The sequence below is a fragment of the Peromyscus maniculatus genome, chromosome 8 (assembly GCF_049852395.1).
Source record: "Peromyscus maniculatus bairdii isolate BWxNUB_F1_BW_parent chromosome 8, HU_Pman_BW_mat_3.1, whole genome shotgun sequence".
NCBI lineage: Eukaryota > Metazoa > Chordata > Mammalia > Rodentia > Cricetidae > Peromyscus > Peromyscus maniculatus.
This window is the reverse complement of record NC_134859.1, coordinates 21,888,714-21,902,954: the sequence shown is the minus strand read 5'-3', so window position 1 is coordinate 21,902,954 and position 14,241 is coordinate 21,888,714. Positions and strand designations below refer to the sequence as shown.

Sequence of the window (14,241 nt, the reverse complement as noted above, 5' to 3'; positions counted from 1 at the left end):
CTGTTCTCATTGCTCCCTCATTGTGCAGAACAGCACTCATTTTTGTTGAGCTGGCTGGATAGTTAATGCCTTTCAGGAAGGCTGAAATGTGTGTGCCAGGCAGTCTCATTTTATGCCAAAGGTATATTCTTGAAAATGTCTCATAATTCAAAACTGACATAATTCGAGATTAATTTTGCCATTGTAACAAACAGAAAGTAATTGGAGTGAATTCTCAAGGTGCTTAAATCTCTAATAGCTCTAGCTTGGGGAGTTGATTCTGTGGCCATGTCACCTCCATTTTCCCCACTTTATTTGACTTGTCATATATGACAAGGCTGCAAACTGAAAGTGTAACTGGCTTAGAGATGCTTTTGTTCCCTCAGAATCATCTTCAGTAGCTCACAGATTATCCTACCCTTAATTAATAGCACACACCTAGGTTATTGTTTAGCATCAGCAGCATTCATCAAACTTAAACTATTTTCCACCTTGTTACTTTCTACCTGGAACACTCCCATTACAAGAAAGTTACTTCTTTAATTTCTTAAAAGTAAAGTTATAGTAAAAGTAAATGCTGAAGTGGTGGTCAGCTGAATCGTTCACAAGGTCTGCAATTTGTAAATGGAAGCTTAAGTACTTTATGTTGATAAGGATAGTAGGTGCAGTCCATGCCAGCAATAAAATAATTTATAGCCCACTCTACAGTTTCAAAGTCATATAATGATTGACAAATTTTAAAAATCTGACAGAATTTATTTTTGATTTCATATGGAATACTTGATTCTAACTGTGTTAGAATTTATTTAAATATATCATTCACTGCTTTGATTTATTAGATATTTTATTTGCTTTATTCATGCTTATAATATGTTTGGATTCAGTCTACCTCCCATTGTCTCCCTTCCAATTCTTGACATCACCTGTCCCACTTTCCCCTACCACCTTTATATCTCCCTCTCTTTCTGTTATGTAATGCTATTTAGTGCTGTTGATGTGTACGTTGGTGTGGGATCATCTACTGGATCATGGGTAGCCTAGGGCCCAAATCTCTGAAGAGAAATCATTTCCCCTCTCCCAGTAGCCAATAGGGATGGAAGAGAGGCTCATGAAGTCTTACTCAATGTTCTTTTAATAATAAGCTGGTATATTAGTCAAATTCTTGTAACTACAGTGAAATGGCTAAGGATTGTTTGGTTGTCAGTTTGAAAGTGCCTTTCCCATATCAGGAAAGACCTTCATTGCTTCAGACCTCTGTTGAGAGAAACAGATGGCAATGATGGGAAGGTTTATGTCACAGCTAACCATTTACATTACATCCAACAGGGAGAGAGGGATGGGGAGATACTGGATGAGGTACCACAGTTTCCTTTGCAAGCATACTTTCAGTGACATAATGATGTCCCATAGGGTCTGACCGTGCCATGTAAATACTCACAGCACTTATCAGTGCTGCCTTCCTGGAGACCAAGACTTTACATATGGACCTTTGACGGTAACTCATTCAATCCCAGCAGTGTCCACATTCTAATAGTTCACCAAGCCAAATCAATAGCTCTACCTACAGAGACTTACCACATAAATATAGGCCACTGGACACAAGTTAGACTAGTCATCAGGGAGGAAGGACCCTAAATTGAAGAGATGCATCCATGAGATCCAGGTGTAGGGCATTTTCTCAAATAGTGATTAATGGGGGAGGGCCAGCCTATGGTGGGTGGTACCATCCCTGGGCTGGTTGTCCTGGGTTCTGAAAGAAGGTAGGCTGAACAAGCCAGGGGAACAAGCCAGTCAGCAGCTCCTCTCCATCATCTTTTGCCTCTGGGATCCTGACCTGTTTGAGTTCCTGTCCTGACTTACTTCAGTGATAAACAGCAATGTTGAAGTGTAAGCCTAATAAACCCTTTCCTCCACAAATTGTATTTTGGTCATGGTGTTTAATCAGAGCAATAGAAATCCTGACTAAGATAAACTGTTACCAGGAGTGGGGTAATGCTATAGCCAACCTGACCATGCTTGGGGAAGATTGTGGAAGGATATTGAAACTTTTGGCTAGAAGAGCCACTGATTATTAGGAGCCCTGTGGGATGTTCTTTAGGAGCATGGAACATAAGAATATTATTAGTGGTACAGAAGATGGAGGTCTGGCTTGTGAAGATTCAGAGGGAAGTTTAAAGACTATCAGGGCCATCTGCTATATTGAATTAAGAGTCTGTCATTCTGGTCAGCTGGGACAGAAATCAGCTGTGATTAACAAGATTCCAGGACCATTGAAGTGAAATGTTTGCATTACTGGGATAATTGATGCTGGTTAGCTGGATCTAAGAAATTAGCAGTAATTGAGAAAAGGCTAGCATCCTTGAGGTGAAATTCTTCTGGGAAGTATTTCCTGAGAGCACAGAGAAGTTATGTTTTCCAGAACTGGCTGAGGTTGTGTCTCATACTGGCAGCCAGACTTGGTAATGTGTAAGAGTAACCCAGGTGGTACTGATTTTGAAGGCATGAAGGGATCCTGGAAAGAAGCTGAGGCTTGGCACTCTGAGAGATCAGGAGAAGCCATTGGTGAAGGTGCAGCCTCACTGGCAGTTGAGGGACCCAGGAGTGAAGGGGTCATTCAGAGAAGTTGAGACCTAGCACCATGAAGAAAGCTGTTGGTGAAAGTGCAGGCCAGTTGCAACAGAAGACGCCAGTATTTTGGAGATGCCACTACTGTGGGATGACCACCAAGAACAGTAGCAGCAGTGGAGTGGAACCTGCAAAGGTCAGCTTTAAATGGGATGTCTCCATCAAATCCCTCCCATCAGAGCTCAGAGAACCCCATGGAAGAGGAGACTGAAGGAATTTAAGAGCCAGAGAGAATGGAGGACACCAAGAAAACAAGACCCTCTAAACCAGTGTAATCCAAGCTCATATGAACACATAAAGAATGAAACAGCATGCACATGGCTTGCATAGGTCTGCCCCAGGTCCTTTGCATATATATTATGGCTCCCAATTCAGAATTTTTATGTGGTTCCCAAGTGTGCAAATGAGGGGCTCTCTGATTCTTGTGCTTTTTCTTGGGTCTTTCCTTTTTGTTCCTTTTACTCAAATCTGATGTGATAGTTTTTGTTTTAGCTTACTATATATATTTTTTTTTTGTTAAATTTTATTATCTCTTAGAAGCCTGATCTTTTCTAATGAGAGGGAATGGGTATGGATGGGAGGGGAGATGGGGGAGAAAGTGAAAGGAAAAAAAGATGAGGAAACCATAATCAGGATATATTATGTGATAAAAGAATCTCTTCTCAATAAAAGGGGAAAAAAGAGTTAATGGCTAAAGTAGGCTTGAAGTGAGATGAGATTTCACATGATTAGTCACAGTCTTTACTAAGTATGGAACAGGGGCAGGCTTTAACCTGACCAACAATGCTCTAGAACATTTCTAGGTTGTTGACAAATCTCTATCTCAAGTGATACTACCTAAGGCTTAAACTCGGGCAAGTTTCAAATGTCCCTGAGTATGGGATTCTTTCTCTTTTCCTTTTCTTGCTTGGATATTACGTCCCTCTGAGTTCCCTCCTATCCCGATTCTCTCAGAGGATTCCCTCCGGCCTCCATAAAACTCTACATATTGGCTCTCCCCAACTTAATTCAAAGTGAACAATTCTAAAGATATCTTTGCCCTTCCTGAGTTTTAATTTTTGTTATTCCCAGTGGTTGCTAAATCATATATTTTGATAAAACACAAGTTCCCAAAATTTATTCCAAAGAAGACAAATTTTCCAAAGATGTCATGTTAAAATTAAAAGAATTGAAAGCCCTCCATTGTTTCACTAATACAAACATTCTTGATGCTACTTAGTGTCTGGAACTAAGAATTAACATTTTCATATGCAAAGTTCTGAATGTTGTGAGACCCTTGCTAACTTTGTTCGTCTGAGTATTTCCCAGAATTTATCCTTGCCACCATCCATTCCTACCACTCAGAGACACCAAGAAGAGTCCTTCCTAAGATACCGGCCAATCAGATCTAGGGAAATAAAATATGCAACTAACATATACGTAATGGGTAATTCATAACTGTCTTTATCTTCAGCCCCAAATTAGCAATTGTCAGATAAGTGCTTGAGTATGTTTGTGTCTACACATGTATATTTATATAAGACAGGTACCTCACATCCTTTACACCCTAGGTTTTATCTTTGCAATTGCCTGGTCAGTATTAAGGTACCATGTAAGTAGCTGCTAAATTACAAGTGTTTGTCTTTATTTTTCACACTTCATATTATGCCTCTTATTTTATTTTTGTTATATTAATTGTCTAAAGATGGCTCTGTGTTTTTTATTGGCTGGCTGCCAGAATTCTGAGATGCGAATGTTTTAATTGTTATTGTTTTTAGGATCCGCATGCAGAAAACACTCACCAAAAATGTTCCCTTTAAAGCTGGCTCTGTTTTGCTTTTCAAGAACAGGTTCAAGTTGAGTGAATCAGCAACATTTATTTCTCCTGGGCCTGTCTTTCAGCTTTCTATGTGGGAGAACCCTCATCCCTTCCAATCCAAACATAAACTTCTTCCTAGCAAATTAGAACACAAACCACGTTTTCTCACAGTATCACACAGTGACTTCAGAAATCTGGACTTGTACACATTTCGGGAATGATGGCAAGACTCCCCAAGTTTGAGTAGTGCTAGAATCTACATGGGTGATCTTGTTTTTCTTTTATACCTCACTGTCCATTTTTCTTTCTGTTCCTCATTCTTGCAGAAATTTTTTCTCCCTCCTCCTTTCCCAACACACACACACACACACACACACACACACACACACACACACACACACACAGCCGAGTCACACAGAGGCCAAGGGGGAAAAAGTGAAAGGTCATCTTCACAATGGGTTTTCCAGGATTATTTAGATGTAATGAATAAAATTGCAAATTCTATTGAGGCTTTTAGAACTAATGAAAATTATCAATGTGTTACACAGCTGCATCTCAGTTTTGTTTGTCTGAGCCTGGAACAGAATAGATTTTATAAATAGAACTTAAATGTGACCACAGAGCATGCATACTAATCAGTTCATTTTAAGACATTGTTTTGCAGTACTTTTAAGATACGCACATGCTGGGAAAATTCCTTGTCAGAGCAACAATGTGGAGCAATTTCTTCCCAAAATTGCTAATGGAAATACTTTTTTCTTTCTCTCTCTTCTCTTTTCTGTTTTCTTTTAAAGGCAAAACATCTATCATTGTCCATCTTTTCTTTTAGTTAAATGTTAGAGTGTGAAGGGTTTACAGGGTGGGGAAGCCCATGATCCTCAAATTTATATAGCAAATGGGGCTCATTTGTGAGAAGTCTCCTGTTAATCTGGAGAGGTCAAAATAAAAGCAATCAGAATACCTCGGTTACCACATGCTGAGGCGTGTCCTCTGGACATGCACTTTCTGCTCATGTGAGCCTGTGGGGTGAGTTCCCTGGGCTCTAACGAGGCTGGAGGAAGGTGGGATGGAGTGGTAAGTGGTTCCCCACTGAAAAGAATTCTCTACAAGCCACTAATTTCCTCTGAGTAGGCAACCCTATCTGAATAGTTGGCATATGTGGGTAAGTCCACTCCTCTTTGACAGCAGCCCCCCTGTGAAGGAAGCATTGTTTCACTTGTTTGAAGGTGGAAATCCCAGGGTTGGGTTTTGATGTGGGATGAAGCGCTGAGCCCCGAGCTTCCCTGAAAGGTGAAATCCACACACTCTTTTAGAAGAGGAAAGGGGACTAAATGAAAGCCTCTCTTCCCCAGTCATTAGCAGGAATGAATGTGAAATCTTTAACACTCAGAAGCATTGTAAAAGGCCAAGTATGGCCTGTGGTACAGTGAGTCTCAACCACTCTCCACGGGGCCTTGTGGAGGCTTTTGGAAGATGGGGGTACCGATGACAACAAGGAACACTCCCCAAATATTGAGAAATATTTCATATGACGGGAGGTCGCCTGGAAATAACCTGGGAAATTAAAACACACGGAAACCTGAACCATCATAACACCATCCAGTCTCTATCCAAAAACTCCCTAAGCCAACATTAAATAGGAGAAAATCAACTATCAAATTTCTGTCTGGATCAGTCCACCAAAGAATTATTTCATGCTCACATTGTTATACTATGAACAAAGTACCACGGGTTTACCAGACTCTGTTGTAAAGCCACTGTGTTGCCCCTGGGAGTGGATGTTGTGAGCTGGAGGTTAAAACCAGCCCATGAACACCTCTTCTATAGTTTCATAACACAGGATAGTTTTTATTTTATTTTTTTTTTAACCATGATATAGCTTTAGAGGAGGATTGGGAAGACGATGGAATGGGGGTGGGGGAATAGAAAGAAAATGAGGTAAAAAAGGAAAGACAAACACTTTGCCATCCCCCTTTCTGCCTGGTCTTTGACCAAAATATACTACCATTTCACTATAAAGTACTAGAACCAGCCTGCAAAACCACACCGTCCATAAATAATGCTCCCAGACGTTTGCACAAACAGGATATTAGAGCCCATTCAAGGTAGCAATGCATGACTGTCTTCTTCCTAGGCTTATTTGGGCGGGGGGGTTGGGGGGGGGACCTGGAGCTCACTACCACACCTGGGATTAGAGGTTCTGTAGATCTTTTTATCCTCAAAGTGCAGCTCCCACAAGAGTGGGTAAACTGATAGCAAGTGTGCATGGAAGGATGACTTTTGTTGTAACAAGCTAGCATACCAAACACATTGTTTCCCATATTTGATTGCATGGAATGAGGCTAAAGTGTTTAGGAAAAAGTGGTACAAACTGTAGTGGGTATATTACATCATAGGAAAGAATTATTAGGAACTGTAGATGAGTACTGTCTACTAGGCAGAGTTCCAATCTCCCTAAAGGTTTTAATTATCATGGTAGATTAAGACCACATTTGTATTTTTAAAGCAAAATAAAAAAGCAACACATTCTGGCCTTTCTCAATTATTAAGCACCATATACTTACAACATATAGGTTGTAACTCAAAGATTTCCAAGGCTAATCTTGAGTGTCAGTTTGACATATATAAAAAAGCAAGAGCCTTAAATGAGGAATGGCCTCCCCCAGATTCACCTATGGACATGGCTTTGGGATATTCTCTCCATGACTAGTTGATGGAGGAGGACCCAGGCCCATTTGAGCATTGTCATCCCTGAGGATATTGACCAGGATTGTGTAAGAAGCTATGTGAGCAACCCTTGGAAACAAGACAGTCAACCATACTCTGGCATGGTCTCTGGTTCAGTTCCTGCCCCCAGGCTCCTGCCTTGAGTTTCTTTCTACCTTGACTTTCTCAATGTTGGACTGTTACATGTAAGCCAAACAAACTCTATCCTTCTGCAACGTGGTTTTGGTCAGTGCCCTGTCACAACCACAAAGAAGCAAGTGGAAACAGGTACAAATTAAACACAATATGGAAATGAAAATGTTACTAATCACTTTAACTGGATTATGCACCATTAATAATTTACTATATATCTTTGCAATTCTAATTATCCAGGTACAAAATAACATGCTCAGTAACTGTCCTAGCTGCCTCACGACTTCTTTTAAGCTTCTAATATGTCTGACCTATGAATTATTATTGGCCCTAGCATCAGGTTCAGATATTTGAAAAGAAATAAAAGGGATGTTGCCTGGAATACTAGTTGCAATCCAGCTAAGTAAATAGTGAAAGGTAGTGTGCACACTGGGAAGGCGGTTGTTCACTACATACAGACACGGAACAGGTTGGTGTGCTCAATGAGGGATAGTGAAGAGCTCATGTGGCCCTTCCCTACATTCCTCATTTTTGTCCAAACTTCAAGTTAACCTCCTAGTTGAACTTAACTGCTGACAGCTTGCAGACCATGGAGATGGTAAAATGCACCACCTCCTCCAGAGCCTTCCCTCTCTGCTTCAGTTCCTCTCACTTTTTTCTGCCCAGTTTTATATCAACTTGACAAAGGCTAGAGTCATCTGCAAGGAGGGAACATCAATTGAGAAACTGATTCCTGAAGATCCAGTTGTAAAGCATGTTCTTAATTAGTGATTGATGGGCGAGGGCCCAGCCTACAGTGGGTGGTGCTATCCCTATGCTGGTGGTCCTGAGTGTTTCAAGAAAGCAGGCTGAGCAAGCCAGTAAGCAGCACTGCTCCAAGGCTTCTGCATCAGCTCCTGCCTCCAGGTTCTTGCCCTGTTTGAGTTCCTGTCCTGACTTCCTTCAATGATGAACTGTGGTGTGGAAGTATAAGCTGAAAAAAAAAATGCTTTCCTCCCCAAGTTGTTTTGGTCATGGTGTTTTATCACAGCAATAATAACCCTAATGAAGACAGACTTCATATTCAAGCTTTTGAAATCTGGATTAATTTTGCAGCGTGGAAGCTCACCCTCCTCACTGATTGGCTCTTCCACTTTTTTTTTCTTTTTTTTTTTTTTTTTTTCTTTTTACAAAGGTCAACTTGATGCACAATTAGTGCCAGGGCATTAGGTCCCTAACTCTGTTTAGGTTTCTCACTTGAGCTCTGTCCTCTTACAGTCTTTATGGTTCCACTTCTGCTGGCATGGCAGACCCTATGTTTCTGTAATATGCTAGGGCTGCCTCACTTAAAGCATGGATCCTTCGGTGTTTTAATTTGGGGGCTTACTTATCTGCCTTTCTCACAAGGCTGTGAGCTCTTAAGAGTGTGACGATAACTTCCTCAGTGCAATATTGCTCAAATTTAGCACAGCTTTGGCACCAGGCAGATTAGCAATAATTGCTGGGTTTGATAAATGATCCCTTTGCATGGCAGTTTAAAGAGGCAATAGGACTGGATGTAGCCTGCCTCGCAATCAAAACCATACTGTTTATGAGGCGGCCGTGAACACTATCTCAGGTAAACCTTACAACCACCTGTAAATGCTAATGCTTTTAGAGGTGATATGATTAGTTCAAGTTCACAAAGTAGTGAAAAGCAGATCTGGGCTTTTGTCCTTGGTTGGTATGACTGCATTACTCATGTGCTGCTGCTCTAGGGAAACTCTACAGTCTCTTCTTTCTTTGCCAATCATGGTAGCCATTGATGGTCCTTCAAAATTCAGATGCTGCCCATGTGATATTATTGAGAAACAAAGCATTTCAGAGACAATTAAGCAGTGGTGGCTCCTCCTTTGTTAACAAGATTACGGAGTTTTTTAAAAGGCTTCATAAGGCATCCAGTTCACTCTTTCTTCCATCCTCCCCCACACAAGGACACGGTGCTCCCCTTCTCCATAGACTGTAGTCCTCACCCCATAGGCGATTTGCCTATAGCTATCCTGCCTACAATCAAACCTGCTGACAATTTGACCTTGGGCCATACCACCTCTTAGCTGTGAGGAATAACTTCCTTTTCTTTATAAATTACGTGTTCTGCTATATTCTGCTATAGCAGAACAAAGGAGACCAAGGAAATCACTGAGTTTTAACACGCACAGTCTACAATAACGTGTGTAGCCATACCTGTGAGACAGGGAGCATCAACTCCTAACAGTTCCAATGATGCATTTTGTGGGGCAGATCTTTGAATGAGATTGAGAATATTTATATGTGTCTGTCTGTTCAGTTTGTCCCTAAATAGTAGAATATACCTCACTTAGAGGAGATTCAAAATGTTGGTCTATCAAGGACATGATGCTGGTATTGTTTCTCAGTTGTATCTTAGCATGTTAGAAAGCAATGGTAGACGTTTGGGGAAGGAAGCAAATGATTTTTTTCTTTAAACCAGGAACATTGAGAAAAGATTAGCTGGAACCAACATCAGATTTTTATCACAACCCTTTTGAGAGAACAACCTTCTGAGAGGCCACCCCTAATACTCTAAAGACCTCGACTGTGTTGAATCTCTCATACCTTCAACAATACCTCCCAATATTAGACCCTAGACATCAAGGCCTTAATTACATTAGATCTTCATGTGACAAACTATAGTAGATCATTAATAATGCTTTTTCCAGTTTTACTCTAATTGAATTCAAAATAAATATTTATTATTAGAGTACAGACATTATTTTAGTTACCAAAAATCTTCACTCCAACTCAGACTGTGAAAAGCAATTCTTCACCACAACTGTAACCAGGCTAGACTCCTAAGTTCCTTCTCTCAGGTCTTTTCCTGTGGATTACATTGTGACCAGGTCTTACCAAACCAATTTCCCCAATTTCAGTTCTACTCACTCTCAAGACATTTCCTTTCTTTCTAATTTTTAAAATTTGCTTATCTATTTGTGTGTATGCATGTGTGTTTATATATGTGAATATTGGTGTGTGGGGTACATGCGGGTGGACCCACGCACATAGAAGCTGAATGTTGACATCTTGTGTCTTCCTCAGTTGCTTCTCACATTGTTGTTATTGTTTTTGTTACAATTATGATTTTAGCTCTTTTAGATCTTCCTTTAAGATATATATTACAAAATATATGCCTGATGAACTGCTAGAGGTAATAATAGAGCCTGAAGCAAGCTTTTTTCATAGGGTAATGGTTAGTAATTTTTAATTGTTAGGTTGTAGTTATGATGACTAATAACATAAAGAAGTTTAGGAATTTTCACCTTCTTCCTAACAACCCACAAACAAAAAGTTGAAAGGAAAAGGACAGAATAAACTGAATGAAGTTGTATTTTGGCATATTTTACATGTGTATATGGCTTGCTTGCATCAGGAACCTTAAAAATCAATCACTCTGTCAGTATCTTTGAAGTCAGGTGGTGGAAGCTGGGACAGGAAGCTGTAGCGATCCTGCTGGTATTCCCACCCAAATAAAATATAATTCATAAATACATTTCTGAAAGTTAGAATGATTTTTGGAATCTGAGTACAAAGTGACACTTGGTTCAGATTTAACTTTTCATCAATATATGTGTTTTTCTGTTTCTGCTGTGAGACCATAATAGTTATTAATCTCAATATTTCTAATGTTTTTTTATTCTTGGCTACTTTTCTGACATATTAGTTCTTAGTGAGAAAAAACGGCTTAGTAATAGTAGACATGAACGGCCCTATCTCTTCACAGCTCACTAGGTTCCGTAATAGATAATGGCGTAATTACTTTTTTGAGTTTAAAAAAAAAAATCCAATTGGAATGCCTGCAGGTGTATGTACATTTATTTGGTTTGGAACTTATTTTTTAGCATAATTCATTTACTATATTTGGTATGACGGGTCCAAATGAAACCAAGCATCCAGAGGAAATTATTTTTTAATACAGACTCATAACCCAGGTATTAAGAATGCTTCTCTTTCTCGCACCCACAGGCAGTAAGGCAGTTTTTCTTCTCAAACCCATTAACTTCATCTATAAGGGATATTTATTCTCTTTCTCCTAAGATTTACTCAGTTGCTGTGGTGGTGTTCTGTGCCTTGAAACACTGCAGAAGGACAAGGCTGTCCATACTGGTCAGACATCCACTCACTGAAAACACCCAGTTCTTACTTGGTAGCAGGCATGACTTTAAGCACTGGGGATACAGCTGTGAATAGAGGCAAATGAACATCCCCTACCCTCTGGGAACTGTCATTCTAGTGGCATTGCAAAAGCAGAAATGCACATGGTCTTTCTCATATTGTGCTTAATGGAACTCATCTCGGTGGCCAGAACTTTGCTGACCACCCTGTCTAAAGTAGGCCGCATTATTATGTGTGTTACTTAAGAAATGTGCAGGTGTGAGGAGTCAAGAATCGGTGTCAGAGGCAGAGGTAAGTTTTTGCTTGTTTGTTTGTTTGTTTTACTTTTCTTTTTCTTTCCTGTTCTTTTTCTTTCTTTTTTCCTTCTCAAGTGAAGTACCAAATAGATAAGGCCATGATATTGTAATAGTTCTCAGAACCCCAGTTCCTCAGCACAACACAATGAACCCCAGAGAGTAACTGCATATGCAATGGATTGCATCATGAGATAATACCATCATCTCTGTGAGTTCATATAAACACTGGCCCTGCTGTGTCAAGAAGACACTTTCCTCAGAGTCATCCACCACCTCCAGCTCATACAATCTTTCCACTCCACCTTCTCCACAGATCCCTGAGTCTTGAAATAAGTTTGATAGCAACATTCCATTTAGGGCTATGTGCTCAAAAATCTCCTACTCTCTGCACACTGTCCAGTTGTGAGTCTCTGTTAATTCTCACCTACTGCAAGAAGAGGCATCTCTGATGTGGACCAAGTGAGACATTAATATGGGTATAGGCGAATGCAAAACCTGCAGAGATTCAAGCCAGATTGGGTCCCAGCATTGAGAGAGGGAAGTGGTCAGAGGGTCCCAGTACTAACTAAGAAGATATCTTCTGTTGATGCCCGCTGGCAAAGAAAATATAAGTTTTCTCCAATGGAGTATCACTGGGTATAACACAAAACAAATGTCACAACACAAATGACTTCAGTAGTATTTTTGTGGGCATTTGTTTCATTTTCCTTTTATTTGACATTTTTGTCTTATTGATCTCTTTTCTGATTTTCATTTTGTGGGAAGTTTTATTTATTTTATTGGTGTTTGTTTTGATGGATTTTTGTTTTTTTTGTTTTGTTTTGTTTTGCTTTTGTTTTTTGAAAGAGTGAGACAGACAGAGAGCATAAATTTGAGTGAGTAGGGAGGTAGGAAGGATTTAAGAGGAGCTGTGGGAGGGAAAACATGATCAAACTATATTGTATGAAAAAAATTAATTAAAAAAAGGATTATTGGGGAGGTTGGCAGCTAATGGGGTACAGTTCTCATGGGTGTTTGCCATGAGTTTACACCTCAGTCCCAAGCCTTTTCTCCCTGGACTGACAGTAAAGTCAGGGATGGTGAAACTTAAGTGGGAAATTGAATATAAGGACTACCTGGTCTCTGTAGATGGCTACATGAACATGCAGCTTGCAAATCCAGAAGAATACATAGATAGTGGTTTATCTGGACATCCAGGTGAAATTTAAGAGGAGGAAGATGAGAAAATGAGAGAATAGTGAGAGAATAGTGTATTTGGGAGATACACACACACACACACACACACACACACACACACACACATCTTAATGTATATATTAAGTTTTTTTTTCAAAGAATCTGAGTGCCTGCTGCAATAACCTAGAGTCTCCCCTATACTCCACTTATTCTTTTGTTTGATTTTAATATAATATTTTTATTCTTTGAGAATTTAATACAATACATTTTTATCAGAGTCACCCAGCCTTCTCCTCTCACTTTTTCCAGATCCATGCCCAACTCCTTACCCTCCCTTTTTGTAAATAACACACCCTGTCCAGTTTGGGCTACTTATATACCCCTAGATGTGAGGCTCTTTGAGAGAGCATGATTGACCCATGGACAGCCACAACCTTAGTAAAAAACTGACTCTTCCTTCCCCAGAAACCAACTGTCCATAACTACTCAGTTAGTGGTGGGAGGCATATAAGTGTCTCCCTCTTCCATCATAAAATCCTAACCAGGTTGATCTTATGATCTGCATACATCTTATGCAGAGAGCTATAGCTGCTATGAAATCATGAGTCTAGAGGTTGTCTAATGTCCAGAAGACACTGTAATAGTGTAGGCAGTCCTGTCCTACGTCTGACTCTTATAATCTGTCTATTTGCTGTTCTATAATGGTCCCCAAGCCTTGGGAGGGAATGTGATACAGATACATCACTGTGACTGAGCACCCAACAGATACTGATTTCTTGTACTTTAACCAAATATGAATTTCTGTGTTGACCACCATTCTCTGTGTGAAGAAACATCTCTGGTGAGGTCTGAGTATATCTTACTTCTTAAGGCTTTCACATTTCTCCACCTAAGGAGCAAGCCTTTTACAGATGGCATTTACAAACACACTGGACATAGAAACTTGAGCATCTTCACTATCAGTGAAGAAAACATCTTTACCGAAAGATATCTTTCATCTCTAAATCTGTTTTGTAGAAACCATTTACCAACCTCATTCTTTGTAAGATGTTCTGCTTATGCAAACATTCTATAAGCTATGCCTGAAACATGTGAGCCAATATTTATTAAATGAGTATGAATGCATGAATTCATGTTCCAGTAATGTGAGTCTTCATTTAGAATAAGAGGAATACTGTTTTTGTTACTCTCCTGCAGTGTGTTGGCATAGAGCAGAAGCTCTAACTATTGGTTGAACATTTGGATAAGGTTAGCTTTAAAGATGATGGTGATGATGTGGTCATGATTTTGCCCCTGTTTTTCTGAAGATAGTCATTTGGAAACTGAGGGCATGATGCTCCAGAGACATCCTGGATTAGCCTA

At 39.9% G+C, this 14,241-nt stretch overlaps 1 pseudogene; it reads left to right on the top strand.

Annotated features, from left to right (window-relative positions):
* Positions 1 to 12,722: 12,722 nt before the first annotated feature.
* Positions 12,723 to 13,925, top strand: LOC121831573 (small nuclear ribonucleoprotein F pseudogene; annotated as a pseudogene).
* Positions 13,926 to 14,241: the final 316 nt, after the last annotated feature.